This window comes from Bos grunniens, chromosome 21, assembly GCF_055505025.1.
Source record: "Bos grunniens cultivar Pamir isolate PY7600 chromosome 21, Bosgru_T2T1.0, whole genome shotgun sequence".
NCBI classification, from domain to species: Eukaryota; Metazoa; Chordata; class Mammalia; order Artiodactyla; family Bovidae; genus Bos; species Bos grunniens.
Genome location: NC_141185.1, coordinates 37,505,611 through 37,522,460, shown reverse-complemented (window position 1 = coordinate 37,522,460; position 16,850 = coordinate 37,505,611). Strand labels below are relative to the sequence as shown.

At 53.9% G+C, this 16,850-nt stretch overlaps 1 protein-coding gene across 1 annotated transcript in view; it reads right to left on the bottom strand.

Annotated features, from left to right (window-relative positions):
* Window positions 1–16,850, bottom strand: part of LINGO1 (leucine rich repeat and Ig domain containing 1) — a 218,891-nt gene that overhangs the window by 126,049 nt on the left and 75,992 nt on the right. Inside the window, exon 3 of the mRNA XM_086363930.1 lies at window positions 5,772–5,815. The gene's annotated coding sequence lies outside the window, so the exon portion shown is untranslated. The remainder of the gene's footprint in view (window positions 1–5,771; window positions 5,816–16,850) is intronic.

The window sequence follows — 16,850 nt, the reverse complement described above, 5'->3', positions numbered from 1 at the left end:
GGGAAAAAAAAAAAACACCTTTCTCCCACCACACCCACAGCTCCTCCTCAGGTCATGGGAAACTCAGGGCCTGAAGTTTGGGGGTGGGGACTGGGGGTGGAAGTTGTGGCAGGCTCCAGCCCTGCCCCTCTTACCTCTGGTCTCTAGTTGCACACAGGAGCTGGGAGGGTCCTGTTCTCATCCTAGAACATTCCAAAGCCCTGCTAATAACAACATTGATATCTATGACTGGAATTTGTTGAGTGCCTACTATGTGAAAAGCCTGACTCTTGGTGGGCCCATGAGCACTCCAGCTGATCCTCCAACAGCTTGGCACGGTGGGTTGTACTACCATTCTCCCTTCTCCAGCTGAGAAAACAGGCGCAGAGGGCTCAGGTAACATGTCGACAGTCATACAGCTGGTAAGTACCAGAGCTGGGATGCACAGCAGGCTTTCTGATGCCACAGCCCAGGTTCTTAACAATTACCCATACTAAAAAGGACATGTCACTGCAGCACTATTTACAATAGCCAGAACATAGAAGCAGCCTAAATGTCCATCGACAGAGGAATGGATAAAGATGTGGTGCATATATACAGTTGAATATTACTCAGCCAGAAAAAAAAAAAATGAAACTGTCATTTGCAGAGATGTGGATGGGCCTCGAGTCTGTCATACATAGTGAAGTAAGTCAGAAAGAGAAAAACAAACATTACATATTAACACATATAGGTGGAATCTAGACAAATGGTATAGATGATCTTATTTGCAAAGCAGAAGTAGAGACACGACATAGAGAAGGAATGTATAGACACCAAGGGGGACGGGATGGTGGGATGAATTGGGAGACTGGGATTGACATAGACACACGGTTATGTGTAAAATAGATAACTAATGGGAACCTACTGTATAGCACGGGGAGCTCTACTGAGTGCTCTGTGACCTAAATGGAAAGGAAATCCAAAAACAAGGGGATGTATGCATTGTCGTTGTTCAGTCGCTCAGCTGTGTCTGCCTCTTTGTGACCGCATGGACGGTATACATATAGATCGCATGCAAATCCCTTATGACCCCATGGATACATGTATACATATGGCTGATTCACTTTGTTGTACAGCAGAAACTGACACAGAGTGTAAAGCAACTATACTCCAAAAAATATTTTAAAAATAAATGGGATAAATGAATAATAAAAAGGATATGTGAATTCCCTGGTGGCCTAGTGGTTACAATTCAGTGTTTTCACTGCCATGGCCCAGGTTCAATCCCTGGTTGGGAAACTGAAATCCCACAAACCATGCAGTGGGGCAAAAAAAAAAAAAGGCTGAAAAAGGACATGAGACTGGGCAGGGTGCCAGGGGCTCAGCAAGATATCCCTGAGACCAGGAGTCCAGCCCCGGCCCCCAACCCACCCGTGCAGGGGCCGACCCTGCCTCGCTGACTTTCTGTGTCTGCACGGAACCAGGCTCTCTCCTCCCCTCCAGCTGTGTTAACAGGCATGAGCCTGGGGAGGGCGGCTAGGTTAGGATGCATTCACTCCACAGGTAGCAGGGCAGGAAGTGAGCAGGCACTGTGAGGTAGCAAGCGGGGGGATAAAGGCCTGACTTTTCACCAGAGTGGCCTGAGCCCCTTCTGAGCCTCAGCTTCCACATCTATAAGAACAGTCAGAACCTGCTGGCAGGCTAGTTGAGGTGGTGCATATCAGAGGCCTCCCTGGGGCCTGGCCCACAGGGCTGGGCAGGATCCTGACTCCCTAAGCTTTACAGGCTCTCCCAGGACTGCCCACTGAGATAAACCAGAGCTGGGCCCCACCAGGTCAGAACCCTACCCCACAACTGCCTAGTCACTACACCTTCTTTGCCTCAATTTCTTAAGCAGTAGAATGGGTATAATAGAATTATCACTAACCCGAGCCTGGCATACAACATCTCAGCCAGTAATTATTTTTATTATCCTGGGGCACCTCTAGTCCATGCTAGAAATCCCCTCTTTCTGGTTGGGGGATTGGACAGAGTCATGTGCAGAACAGGATTAGGTGCCAGGCACCAGGCTCCAGTGTGGAAGCCACCCCCCGGATGCCAATTCCTCAGGAGGTGGCAGAGGGCCACCCGGCTGCCCCAGTCTCCCAGGAGCATCCAGCTGAACAGGGAGGACATGGACACATAGTCGCACATGCACACCCAGGACCACGCATGACCATGGCCCAGAACAGCCAGAGCCTGGCACTGCAACCCCACCGGTTCCTGGTGCCCTGCAGGCCCCCCAGGACATAGGCCACAGTGGGGTTCAACCCCACCTCTGCCTCTTCTGTGACTTGGATCAACTCGCCCTCCCTATATGGGCCTCCGTTTTGCATATGGAAACAGAGCTAGCGATAGCCCTCTCCTCTATGAGGGCTGAACGAGGTTATGTGTGTGAAAACTGTGCTAGATGCCCGGCAGGTGGCATGTGCCAGTTCTTTCTCTTCCCCTCTCTCCTCCCTGCCTCCCACTTCCACCTGCCCTGCCTTTCAGGCCAGCCCCAGCATTACGGCCGCTGCCTCCCTGTACCCCGTTTAAAGCAGCCTCTCTATCTCCTCGCAACTCAATGTCACCCCTCTGTGCCCCACCTCCATCCTAGCGGCTGAAAGCACCAATCACCAAAGCAGGGACAAGCTCCCTTAAACCCAGCAGTGCCCCCGGCAGCCTTCAGTAATTGATACCCAGAGGAGGACAGCAGAGCTGCCTTCCCACCACCACAACTGCAGGGGCCGGAGTACAGAGACCCAAATACCACTGGCTTCAGCTGCAGCTGACTCAGCTGCCCACCCACACGTAAAAGTAACCAGCCACCAATCCTGGCAATCACAGTAGCTCCATGGATGGGGCCCTTGCCACGTGCCAGGCCATGTTTAAAAGCTTCTCACGCATCATCTTATCCAACATCCCCACGAGGAAGTGGCTGTTGCACCCGTGGTACAGATGAAGAAACTGAAGAACAGAGAAATTAGGAAACTTGCTCAAAGTCACATAGCTCACAAATGGTGACACTATGAACCCAGATGATCTGGCTTTGAACTTGGGCTCTTACTTTTCTGCTAAGTTTATCCCCAAGCACTATAGAAATGCCCATGACTGAAGGCCTGGTGGGGAGAGGGCCATGGGGTCTCCCTTCTGTGCTGAGCTAACAGAGGTGAAAACGAAGGAAACAGAGACACTCTGACTTCTTAAAGCTGAAAATTACATCCCCAGGAATAGGATGTCAATTAGGGCACAGGCCTGACACCCAGCCCCATCAGTCCCCTGTTTTAGAAATGAGGGCAGTCACAGCTTGGGTCCACATCTCAGACCCACACCAAAAGTCAAGCCAGTGAATTCTGGCAGGTGTGATGGAGAGGGGGTGGGTGTATGGCAAGCCAGAGCCTCTCCCTAGGCCTCCTGGGTTCTGCTGGGTGGACCCAGGCCCCTTCTGGAGCAGCCCTCACCTTTCTGGTCCCCTCAGATGCCCACGTGTGGCTTCACGTGGGGCAGAGCACTGACTAAGGCTGGCCACCACCCACGCCCAGCCTTGAGTGCAGATGGAGCCCATGCCCTGGTGTGACCCGTGGCTCCCCCTTCTGCCCCTGGACGATGCTGCTGTAACCGTGGCTCCCAGATTTGCATAATGCCTCTCTGCCAGGCTCCTCATGCTCTGCCCCCCGATGTGGGCACTGTTCCAGCACAGGTTTCTTCTCTTCCAAAGATTCCTCAGGCCATCCCATGAGTCATAAATAATCAAACGTGCATCGGCTGCCAGTTCCAGGTGTGCTGATGACATCCCTTCAGACTTCTGTGGTCAGCCCTGTGGATCTGAACCTGCCCCTTCCCAGTTCTACCCCTAAGCAGCATCCCTGTGCTGAAGCCCATGTCTGAAACAAGCACCTGGCTTGCTCTCACTCAACCGAGTGGGGTTGGAGCCCACTCGGCCACCCAGGGGATGGAGAACTGCAGAGAGCAGCTAAGGGCAGGGACTGTGGGGGTAGCTTGTAAGAGGGGCACACTCTGAGCAGCGGGGCTTAGGGGGCAGACACAGAGGAGAGGAAAGGGGTGTGCCCAGAGAGGGAGCCCAAGAGACCAGTCAAGGGGCTTCATTGTTGCAGCCCTGCTGATTGTGGCCCCCTGGTCCAGACGGGAGTTCAGCTCCCACACCACATGTCATGGCTTCTCTGGAGGGCAGGCCCCAGCTCCTGGGGACCTGGCCAGGAGGCATGGGGGCCAAGAGTGTGGCCTCCAACCATTCCTCTCCCCTAGGGAGGCCCCAAACTGGGAGGCAATGTGTGGAGTAGTTGGGGGTGATGTGCAGACTGTAGAACTTGGAGAGAGAACCTGAGCCAGATCCTATCTTGGCCAACAGGGCCCCGTCCCCACCTCCCAGCCTTGGCATTTCCACCTCTAGGAAGGGAACAAACTGCTCCTGCTCACAAGTTGTTGTTAAGATTAATGAGCTAATTAAAGTGTGAAAAATGTTTCTTGTAGACTTGAAAGAGGTGGCCAATCATGGCAAATTAATAACAATTAACACCCCTCCTCCAGGCAGTCTGCCTGGACTGGGTTCACTGGGCAGAGTTTTTCCTCACAAGAATGGCAGGAAGTCTGTGCTGGCCTTGGCAGGGGTGTCTGAATTCTCCTCTGTTCCCCAGAGTCCTGCAGACTCTTCCCAATAACCAGACCCCACCCTTGCCTGACCCTAGGCTCTGTGCTCACAGAACTCAGTCCATGAGGCAAGAATAACTGATGTGACTTTTAACATTTCCTGAGCATCAACTGTGTTCTAGGCTCTGTAGCAAGCCCTCTCTATACAATACAATGCCCTGAAGGATGCGCTGTGAGGGGCCCCTTTCACAGATGGGGAAATGCGGAAGAGTCACAGAGACAAGGAGGGAAGCCAGGATTCCAAATGGTTATCCCAGTGAACCCCCGCCCTGTGCTTGCAGTAAGGCTGGACTGTCAGATGAGGGAGGAGGACCAGGGAACCCTGCCCTCAAGCCCCTCACTGCTCCCCACTGGTTGCTGCTATTGCTGTGAAAGGCTTGGCGGGGGATGGTGCCACCTCCCCCGCCTCACACTCCTCCACTGCCTCCCTTGCATGGAGGCGAGACTGACTCAGCAGACACCCTGGGGCCCCTGACGCCAAATTAGAGCCAGAGCCCTCCTAGAAATCGTCCACTCAGCAAAGCCTCCTTGGAGCTGAAGTCCGAGGAGACACAGGAAACTGGGGGGAGGGGAGGAAAGCGTCTGCCCTGTCCATGCAGCCCCTCATCAAACAGCATTCTCCAGGCCCCAGAATACTGTCCCCCAAATGCCTATTCATTGCAGAGCACAGCCAGGCCCCCAAAGCCTGAGCTCGGCCACCTAACTCATGCCCTGAGCTTGTCCCCCACAGGCAGGCCCACAGCTCTGCCCCCTGCTCAGTGAGGGACCTCCAGGGTCCCTGAGCCCCACTCCTGACTGGTTCCTAGGCCAGAAGCTCCCAAACCCCAGCAGCTGCTCCCCAGCATCAGTAAGCCTCACCCCATCCGACCTAGGAACCACTCTCCTCTTTTCTTCCCTGAAAGCTGATCCCAAACCCCTTCTGCTTTCTGCAACTCAGAAGTACCCCCAGGGTCATGGCTGGAGGAGGGCAGGGGCTCTGGGAGACAGAAGAGGAGAAAGAAAGAAAGAAAAGATGGCAGAGAGGGCCAAGCAGAGGGAGACGAGGCCCCTGGAACCTGCCCCACACACATTTCACCCTCCGGTCTTCTCCTCACCCACCACCCCAGACGTCCACTGCTTACCTCTAGGGGGTGCAAGCAGGCTCAGGGACTCTTCAGAGGGACACCTGCAGAGAGACAGCAGAGAAGGGGTGAGAGCACAGTCAGATGGAGGCCTGCAGACTCTTCACCCATAGGACCCGTCTGGCAATCAACCCCACCGAGCCTCTGCCCGCAGCCCAGGACACAGGGAGCGGGAGACTGGGCAGCCCAGGGGTGCCAGACTCACTGCACAGAGTTAAGAACGCCCTTTTCCGTAAGTCAGGTACTCTGCTGCAGCCCTGGGGAGGGGCCTCAGGACAGACGGAGTTATCCCAGGGGGTTCCTGCTGCAGACCCGAGCTCCACGTGGGCCCTGAGGGATGCGCACATAAGCAGAGAGCAGCTGTCCCCTCCTACCTGTACCTGTGGGTTCTCTGGCCCCTGGACACACAGGATTGAGCCTCAGATTCTCCCTCCTGGGGTCAGATGTGGTGGCCAGAGGGAGCACCCAAGCCCTTTCTTTCACCTCTAAGTGGGACCTTGACCTGGTCATCTCAGCTTTGTCACCCCACAACCCTGGGCAGGCCCACTCCCCTCACTAGGCCTTGACTTCCCCATCAATACCAGTCAGTGAATCAGAGTTGCCTGGAGGGCTTGTCAAAACGCAATGTGCTGGGCCCCACCCCCAGAGTTTCTGATTTCAGCAGGGCCAGGATGGGGCCTGAGAATCAGCATTTCCAAGAAGCTCCCAGGTGATGCTGATGCTGCCATTTGGGGATCACACTTTGAAAACTGCTCGTCTAGTTGTGTTTGGCCTGCAAAGTGCATAGTGCACACCCTCAAGGAGTTCACAGGCTAACTGAGGAGACCACACGTATGTGTACACACCACTGACTCAAGGAATGTGGAAATGTGGCTTATAGATCACAGCAGGAAATGTGGCTTATAGATCTACTAGGTTTGGGCTATGGGCCAGTGCAGTCATGTAAGGCTCCCTGGAGGAGAGAAAGGCCTAATTTACCTTTTGTTACATATTGTAGTCTTATTCCTATACAAGTAATACAGGCATACCTGGTTTTATTGCACTTCACAGTTATTGTTTTTACAAATTAAAGGTTTGTGCCAACCCTGCATTGAGTGAGTCTATCAGCACCATTTTTCCAACAGCATTTGCTTGCTTCATGCCTCTGTGTCACTTTTTGGTAATTCTTGCAATAGTTGAAACCCTCCACTAGCAAAAAGATTATGACTCACTGAAGGCTCAGATGATGGTTAAAATTTGTTTAGCAATGAACTATTTTTTAATTAAGGTATGTACCTGGTTTTTTTTCAGCCATAATGCTATTACTTAATAGACTGTAATATAGTGTAAACATAACTTTTATGTACACTGGGAGACCAAAAACTTCATGTGACTCACTTTTCTGCAATATTAATTTTATCGTGGGGGTCTAGAACCAAACCCACAATATCTCTGAGGTGTGCCTGCGTGGAAGCTTTCTCTTGTTAAAGAGCTTCAGATATAGATGCTGTTGTGGTTTAGTCACTCAGTCGTGTCCGACTCTTTGCTACCCCATGGACTGTAGCCCACCAGGCTCCTCTGTCCATGGGATTTCCCAGGCAAGAATACTGGAGTGGGTTACCATTTCCTTCTCTAGGGGATCTTCCCTACCCAGGGATTGAACCCACATCTCGTGCATTGCAGGAGGATTCTTTACCGCTGAGCCACCAAGGAAGTCCTTCAAATACAGATACCTATAGGGTAAACATATTCTCACTCACAACCACATCTCCAGAGATCCTGACTGCCCATCTGGTGTGAAACTTTCACTAAGCATTTGCACAGACATACTGAGAGGTGCACAAGTGTTTATATATAGAACAAACCCGCAGTTACACACCAGGAAAGTCTCTGTGCTGGTGTATAATCAGGTTCCTCACTTAATAGATTTTGGAGAACTTTCCCCATCTATATATAAAGATAATAATGATCACTGCTTGTATTCACTGAGCACCTACTATGGGCCAGATACTGGGTTGAGCACTATATGTATTAACCCATTTAATTATCCTAACACTCCCCTCCCCAAGATGGGTGCTGCTGCTGCTGCTGCTGCTGCCACTGCCGCCAAGTCGCTTCAGTCGTGTCCGACTCCATGCAACCCCATAGATGGCAGCCCACCAGGCGCCCCAGTCCCTGGGATTCTCCAGGCAAGAACACTGGAGTGGGTTGCCATTGCCTTCTCCAATGCATGAAAGTGAAAAGTGAAAGTGAAGTCACTCAGTCATGAGGACTCTTAGCGACCCCATGGACTGCAGCCGACCAGGCTCCTCCGTCCATGGGATTTTCCAGGCAAGAGTACTGGAGTGGGGTGCCGTTGCCTTCTCCGAGATGGCTGCTACTGTTAGCCTAATTTGTAGAGGAGAAAACCAAACTGCAGAGTAACCTGCCCAAGAACACCCAGCCTAGGGAGCGGCTGAGCACATGAACACCAGTGTCCGTGCTCCAAAGGGAGCCCCCCCTGCCCCCCATGTTCAGTGCTACATGGAGGAACTCCACTCAGGGACAAACTCTCACCTGCTTAATCAGACCTCCCAGGATGAGTGCTTAGGGGGTTCCAATCTTTTATTTCCATTGCTAGGAAAAAGCCTATCTCTGTATACACATGCATTCCTAAAAAGTAGGTCAAAAGGTGTACACATCTTACTTTTTTCTTGCGGGGGGTAGCATTTCTTAGTTCCCCAATCAGGGATCAAATCCGCACTCCCTGCAGTGGAAGTGTGGAGTCTTAACCCCTGGACCACAGGGGTGAGATCTCAGGGTATACACATTTTAAATTTGGATACACTGCCAAATTGTCCTCCAAAAATGTCTATGCCAACGCCAGGCTGACTATTTCCCCAGGTGAATGCCTACTGAAGAACAATTCCCATTTATTGAGTACATACTAGTTGCCAGATCCAGTAACATCTGGGTTGTCATTTCTATTTTGCAGATATGGAACAGAGGCTCCGAGAGGTTAACTTTCTTGCCAAAGGTCACACATCGGATAAAGAACATATCGATTTTCTTTGATATTACGGAGGAAGAGAGAGAGGGAGGGAAAAAAGGAGGGCGAGAGGGAGAGAGGTTCCTCAACCCACATGACCCACATGCCCTTCCACCTTTCTGCTCCCATTTATAGCAAAGGTCTCGAGCAGTCCCTACTCAGCATCTCAGCCTCCACTCCCTCACTTCCAGCTCTCCCTCACTCCCTCTCCAGTTGTGCTTCCACTCTGTCACTCCACAAAACTGCTCTTCTCAAGGTCCCCAGAAACCTCCGTTTTTCCAAACCCAGCAGTCACCCTGATGCAGCTAACTGCTTCCTCCGACAGGAAACACTTTATCTCTGAGCTCCCAGGATTCAGCCTCTCCTGGTTGTGCTCCCAGGCTTTCCTCCCTTCTCACCCAAACTGCCTCCAAACATCCAAGGCCCCAGGGCTGGCAGGGCTCTCTGCTCTCTCCTGTCTACATTCCCTGCTCTCACCTGGTCTCTGTAGCTTTAAATCCAGCCACGCCCCCAGTCTCTCTCCAGCCCCAGCTCTCTCCTGAGCACCAGCTGCGTGTATCCACAGGCCTATTTGTCATCTCCACTTGCTCATCTAAGAGACCTGTCCAAAACAGAACTCTTAATTTTTATCCCCAAAATTACATCTCCCTCAAGCCTTGACTCCTCTCTGCCTCACCCCACACCCAAGCCATCAACACACCAGGTCAGTACAACCCCGGAAACACATCCCAAACCTACCTTCTTTCCCTGTTCCTCTGTTCTTGCCCTCATCAGCCCTTGCCTGGATAACTGCAGCAGCCTCTTGCCTCTCCAGGCTCCCTGATCCCACCCTGGTCCCAAACTATCACAGCAGCCACATAATGTTACAGACAGAATCCTTCACTCTCCAGCCATATGCAAGGGGTTTCCATGGCAGAGAGAATCAAGTCCAGAATGTTGAAAGTCTGCCCACCACGGCTCAGAATTCACCTTGAACCACAATCTGGCCCCCTCCCACACCAGCCAGCTTCAGGGACTCTGTCATCGCTGCTCCTTCTGCCCAGAATGCTATTTCCCCAGACCTTCTTATCATTCTGTTCAAATGGGACCTCCTTTATCTTCCCTGGTCACCCCCAGCCACCCCAACCTCTCCCATCGTTCATGGACTTTATCCCTGCTGCTGCTGTTTAGTCGCTTCAGTCATGTCTGACTCTTTGCAACCCCATGGACTGCAGCCCGCCAGGCTCCTCTGTCCATGGGATTCTCCAGGCAAGAATACTGCAGTGGGTTGCCATGCCCTCCTCCAGGGGATCTTCCCAACCCAGGGATCAAACTGAGGTTTCCTGCATTGCAGGCAGATTCTTTACCGCTGAGCCTCCAGGGAAGCCCCAGACTTTATCCCTGTCTGACATTATCTTGTGATTTACTCCTTGTTGTTCATGCATCTCCTCATCATAAGATGAACCCAGTAAGGCAGGGAGGGACCGTATCCATCTTACTCACCTCTACATCCACCTCTTACCATGTGTGGTACTCGACACAGAGCACTCAGTAGATATCTGATGAATGAATGAATGAGTGGGCAGAGGCAGCTCTATCTGACTCCAAAGCCTGTGCTTCTGTTTCCTACACAGCCTGCTCCCATATGAAGCAGGAAGGAGCCAGAAGGCAGACCTGGCAGGGCAGGACCCTCTGAGCAAAGGCAGAGAGGTGGGCGCAAAGCTGAGACAAAGCCAGCTGGAGTGGCGGATGCACGCTGGAGAGCAGCAGGGCCTGGGGCCTCCCTGGCATGCCAAGCCCAGCAGCCCCTGCCCCCGGGGGGAACTGAGGCCCTCACACCTGCCAACCTGTCCCATTCAGGAGGGAGCCTTGGGGGGCGGCCGGCAACTGAGCGCGACTGGTGGGGGGCCAGGATGGCTGCCAACAGCTGGTGCTGCTGCCAGGCAGCCAAGTAATCGTGTTAGCCAGCGGAAATTGGTCCAGGGAGTTTTTTTCCTTCGCCTCCCGTTTTCTTTCTCTTCTCTTCCCCCTCGGAGCTGCAAGACTCGGAAGATTGATCTTTGCCTGAAACGGAGGAGATAACTCGATATAATGAACTCCACTGTCCCTCTTGCTGTTTGGAGCTTTTAAAAAATTTAAAAGGGCTGGGGACAAAAAAGCTCATCCTCAGGGTTCTCTGGGGCTGCTCATCCTCCCCTGGAAGCCCCCGCCTCTGTTCATGCCCCTCTCCCAATTCTCCGTCTGCCTTCTTCCCCCTTCTTTTTCCCTTGGGATGCCTTGATGGAACAAAGGTTAAAAATATCCCCTTTCTCTCGCAGGTTTTAAAAATAATTTCTTTGAGGTCAGGACTGGATCGGCCAATGGCCCTGCCTCCCACAGCCCCACCCCCATGGCTGCCCCCACTCCCCAGAGTCACCAGCCAGCCTGGGGGTGACAAGTTGGCTCAGACCCCCTCTTCGCAAAGCATTTCCAAAGGGAGCTGCGAGGCCCAGCCCGCCCACTGAGGCGCTGCCAGAGACGACTTTTGTTCCGGCAAAGGGCTCTTTAAAGAGCCGCCTAAAGACGCACAAAAGAAGCCCAGCCCCAGCTGGGACCCAGGTTTTGCCCACCTCACTGGAGGTCCATGGCTCTGCATCCCCAGTCAACCCCACCCTCCTGCCTGGGAGTCTTGGCTCTGTACTGCAACATATGTCCACACAGTCAATCAACATTTATTGAGCACCTACTCCGTGCCGAGCATTGGACTGGCAGCTGGGGACCCAAGGGACAACCAATCCCTTCTGATTCCTGCCCTCAGTGGCCCGAAAGCCTGGTGAGCAATCAGTGGTCACAGTGGTTGGGGTGGGGCAGGGCGGGGGCACTCTGACAGCATAGACAGAGGTCAGGGGAGGCTTGCCTGAGAGAGCATCCTTAGAGCAGAAATCTAAGGACAAGTAGAAGACCACAGAGCAGAGGGTGTGGGTGGAGGGTTCCAGGCATTATCAGGAGGGTCTGCTCTCAGACCCAATATTGGGGGTGGGGGGGTGGCTTCTTCCCTGGGCTCTCTACCTGCAAAGGGAGGCCAGATCCCATAATTCCTTACCTGACATTCAAGTCCCTTTCTAGCCTGGACTCTGACCCCAAGACTCCCCTCATCTCCAGCCTCCTCCTTCAAAGTGAAAGTGAAGTCGCTCAGTCATGTCTGACTCTTTGCGACCCCATGGACTGTAGCCTACCAGGCTCCTCTGTCCATGGGATTTTCCAGGCAAAAGTCCTGGAGTGGATTGCCATTTCCTTCTCCAGGGGATCTTCCCCCAGGGATCGAACCCGGGTCTCCCACATTGTAGACAGATGCTTTACCATCTGCGCCACCAGGGAAGTCCAAATATTTATTTGAGCCGCTGTTTGGGGGGCAGGGTGGGGATGGCAGAAAGAATACTGGAGTGGGTTGCCATTCCCTTCTCCAGGAGATCTCCCCAACCCAGGGATTGAACCCGGGTCTCCCACATTGTAGACAGACGCTTTACCATCTGAACCACCAGGGAAGTACTCAAATGTTGCCTCATCGGCCCCTGGGCAGGAATTTCTGCTCCCTCAGGGCTCCTACACCGGTGCCTCCCCACCCTGCCTGCGGGATGCTGCAGGCCCCCTGTTCACATGAGTCATGCTGAGCAGTCTCTGTGTAGCCAGAGCCCCATACATAGCCAGCAGTGTGTGGCCAGTAGAAGGGAGCAACTGGGACACCATCAGAAGGTTCCAGCTCAGATCAGTGATGGCTGAAGGCATCAGCGAGAGCTTCCTGAAGAGGTGGATCGGGGCTCTGAATAAAGAAGGATGTGGACAATAGAAGCTGGGGCATGGCGGGTGGCAAGGATCCAGGGCAGCAGAGACAGAGCAGCTCAGGAAAGGCCCGAGGAGGTGGGCATCCCAAAGCCTAGGCTGATCACTAAGCTGTAGCCCGTAAGAAGTCACAATGGAAAAGGGGAAACTGAGGCTCAGAGAGCAGCTGCTTCTACAAAGCAACAGAGGCAGGTGGGATGCTGTCCAAAGGTCCTTAAGCAGTCATGGTCCACCAGCACCCATTTCTAGTACTGTGCGTGCTAAGTCGCTTCAGTCATGTCCGACTCTTTGAGACTCTATGAGCTGTATCCCAGCAGGCTCCTCTGGCCATGGGATCCTCCAGGAAAGAATACTGGAGTGGGTTGCCATTTCCTTCTTCAGGGGATCTTCCCGACCCAGGGATCCAACCCATGTCTCTTAAGTCTCCTGCATTGGCAGGCGGGTTCCTTACCACTAGCGCCACCTGAGATGCCTCAACCCCTATTAGAAGAGCTCACAGACCAGTAGGCAGGCAGGTACCACACCACGTGGCCCGTGGATGGGGGATGGGAGCCTGGAGAGTCCAAACCTGAGCTAGGGAGGAAAGAGACGGCCGAAGTGGTTCTCTGAGGAGATGTTAGCTGGGCCAGGAAAGGCACTGCAGGCAGCAGGTCATCCCGGGCGAGGGAAGAACCTCCAGTAGGTCTGTTTGACCCATCCAGGGTCTCTGGCTTGGCCAGGCTCCTGGGAACACAGTCAGCCCACTCCAGCCTGAACCTTAGAAAAAACCATCCCCTTCCCCACCTACCATATTGCCCTGAGAGGCTGTTCTGAAAAAACCCTGGCCAGTCTCAGGCTTTCTGTCCTTCACGTTGGGGCCCTGAGATCCCAGTCTCCTGGGCCCAGGGACACAGTAGAGGTGAAGAGCTCTTACCCAAGAAGGCCCCTGAAACTGCATGCTCCTCCCGCATCTCCCAGGCGGCCCCGGAAACCAAGCCTGGCCACCCAAGAGGGGCAGGCCACAGCTCCCACAGATGGTAGTGTGGCCAGCCTCTCTCCCCAGGGCCCACCCCTGCCAGGAAGAAACGGAACAGCCCAGCCTGACCTTGTGGTTCTGCAGGCAAGTAGCTTCCCGCCTCAGCTTCTCCAGCGCAGCCCCCTGGGGCTGCGGGCTCTGCGGGCATCAGGGCCGGCTGGAGGCATAGGAAGCTCGGTGTAACCAGCCCAGCCTGCTGCTAGGACCTGAAGCCTGGTCCCCACACAGACCAGGGAAGCCTCGCCCAGAACGTCCAAACACTAGGCTTCAAGACCTCAGCTGAACCCAGAGAGGAGCAGGGCTGAGAGGAATCAGGGTTCAGACAGAGGGGGAGAGAGTCTGGTGGGAGGAAGGGGAGAGAGAGGCTCGGGCCATACTCAGTGGGCAGAGCCTGAATGCCAGGTGGATGGAAATACTGGGCATCACCGTCTGTGCCCAGTAGCTCATAGGCTGATCCAAGCAGAGGAGTGGGGCTCAGCCAGTTACTGGCAAATGTGAGGCCAAAACAGAGGGGCCGCTCCAGGGATGCTGATTGACCTGTCTAAGCCTCCCAGGCCCAGCTCTGGTCAGGCCAGAAAACCTGCCGTTGGGCATGTGTGGAGCTGAACATTTTTTCCTAAGCATCTGAGGGGTGAGAAGGCCCAGGCTGGTCCCCCGACCACGGGCTCCCGGCCAGTCCAGCCAAAGTTGCCCCTGCCCATCACTGCACCCACTCCCCGGGGCCCCTGGAGAACAGAGTCACAGCAAACGGGCTTGAGGAGGCACCATGGGGTAGGGGGCAGGGGCCTGACATAGCAGCTCACCTTCCCTCCCAGCAGCCCTCCGAGGCGGGCGGGGCATCCCCATTTCAGAGAGAAGAACAAGGCTGAGTCGAGGACACAGCATCCTGCTCCCAGTCCAACAATGAGAGACAACCAGGTGATGCCCAGAATCGTAACCTTATCCAGCCCATCAGAGAGCTGAGGTCACGAGGCAAGCAGGGGAACCAAACTGCAGGGTTGACAGGTCGCTCCAAGGAGCGTGAGACACACACCCGGTTTCACCCGGGGCAGAGGGGAGGAAAGGACGCTGCCAATACAGCAGCTGAGCAGAAGACAGCTACAGGTGGACGAAGTCTCAGGGGCTGAGTGTGGGTCAGTATATGACCATGCAGATCCCACGGTCCCAGGCACAATGGGGGTTGGCCTTCCCCACCAGCCTGTTTTCATGGGCGCCCACAACACTCATGCGAAGGGCGGGGCACAGTGGGAGATGGAAGAAAGACCCCTCAGTGCACAGACAGGACACCTGGGCCACCTCTCCTTGGTGACCTGGCTGTCCCTGGAACTTCCCCAACCTCCCTGCCAGCCTCCCCGGCCAGGAGGGGTCTCACTGGGGATTTTGGGCAACCCCTAATCCTCTCTGGCCTCCTTCTCTCATCAGTTGCACCCACAACCATCACCTTCACTAGGGCCCACAGGGTAGTGAGAGAGGGCTAGTGGGGAGCCCAGGAACTGGGGAGCAATCAGACAGCACCTTTCACATCTTCTCTGTGAAAGGGGGCACATGACCCCAATACCCCAAGGTGGAGTTGAGGGGCTGAAAGGGCACAGATGACTGGGGGTGGGGGCAGAGCCGAGGCTTCTTGGGTCAGGCCTGTGCCCTGTGCCCTGCCTAAGGAGCCCCAGCCTAAAATGGGTTGGCAGAGTCTTCTCCAATCCGTCTGCAGACAGGCTGCTCTGGGCACAGGGTGGGAGATGATTCTCCTTTCTCTCTCCCTTCAGATAGCCAAATTATAGTTCGATATAAAAGCAGAGGCAAAGGCATCAACTTCAGGAGTTACTCTCTTTGTAACAAGTAGGGAGGACAGAGGGAGGCAGGAGAGAGACAAGATTTGCGGTGACTGCAGGTGGGGGGCAGAGTAGAAGAAAAAAACCCCCAGGCTGCTGCTGGGGGAGGGAAGCAGCAAGGCAGGGGGCTAGCTGGAGGGGGTGCTTCTGTGAGCCTGGGGGTGGGGGTCGTTCCCTCCCAACCAAGCAGGAAAGGTGGGATCTGAGGAGCTCAGGCGGTGAGCACTGTAGGCTCCAGGAGCAGGTGGGGGCCCACTCTGCTTCCATTTATGCAGCCAGACAATCAACAAGTATTTCTTGAGCACCTGTTATGCACCAGGCCCTGAGGGTCCTCAGTGAGTAAGACAGACAATGTCCTTGAAAGGGAAGTGAATGTGTTGCAGACTGGCTGGTCCAACACCCCCTGGGAGATCTCAACACTGGTTGCACACCAGACACGTCTGTGAGACACCAGGAAAGCCCAGAGTAGAGGTGAGAGCAGAGGTTTGGAATTAAACAGGCCTTGGTCTGAATCCTGGACCTTCATCATGAGCCATGTCCACGGGCAAGTCCCCCACTCTCTCTGAGCCTCAGTAACAAAAACAATAGCAGCTAACTTTTATTTAAGTTACAACGTACTCAGGTTTGTTCTATGACTTTACACGCATGCGTGCATGTGTGTGCTCAGTCGTTTCAGTCGTGTCTGACTCTTTGTGACACGATGGACCGGTAGCCCACCAGGCTCCTCTGTCCATGGGGATTCTCCATGCAAGAATACTGGTGTGGGCTGCCATGCCTTCCTCGAGGGGATCTTCCTAGAGATTAAACCTGCATCTCTTATGTCTTGTGCATTGGCAGGTGGGTTCTTTACCACTAGCGCCACCTGGGAAGCCCCTTTACATGTATAAACTCATTTAATCAGTACAATAACACTACGAAGTAGGTACTATCATTATCCCCCTTTTCTTGAGGAAACCAAGACACAGAGAAGTTGTGTAGATACTGTGTGAATGGAGACCAGTGTAGGGTCACCTAATGGTTCCTGAGACACCTGAGGACATAGGGTACCTGAGTTTGAAAGAGCAGATTATAAGAACTGGGTCAGGATAAGTCAGTCAGTAACTCTCCTGGGGGCCCTTCATAAGGAACATGAGTGCGAGTGAGGGACCTCCTCCACTTCATGCTGTGGTCTCCCATCCCTCACCCAACCCCAAGGCTGAAAGCACCTACTTGTCTCTCCACCTGTCCAACTCCTGCTCAGCTATTTTCTCCCGTCCAGAGTCAGTACTGCTACCGCCTCCAAGAAGCCAGCCCAGATTGCCCAGCATCCTTTGGAGCACCTTGAACCTGCAGTCTAGTTGAGGAGTAAAGCAGACCTAGAGGGTAGAACTGCCCCCGGGCCATGAGGAAAGGGCCATCAGGTGTAGCAGCACGGCTGGTGGGGAGGCGAG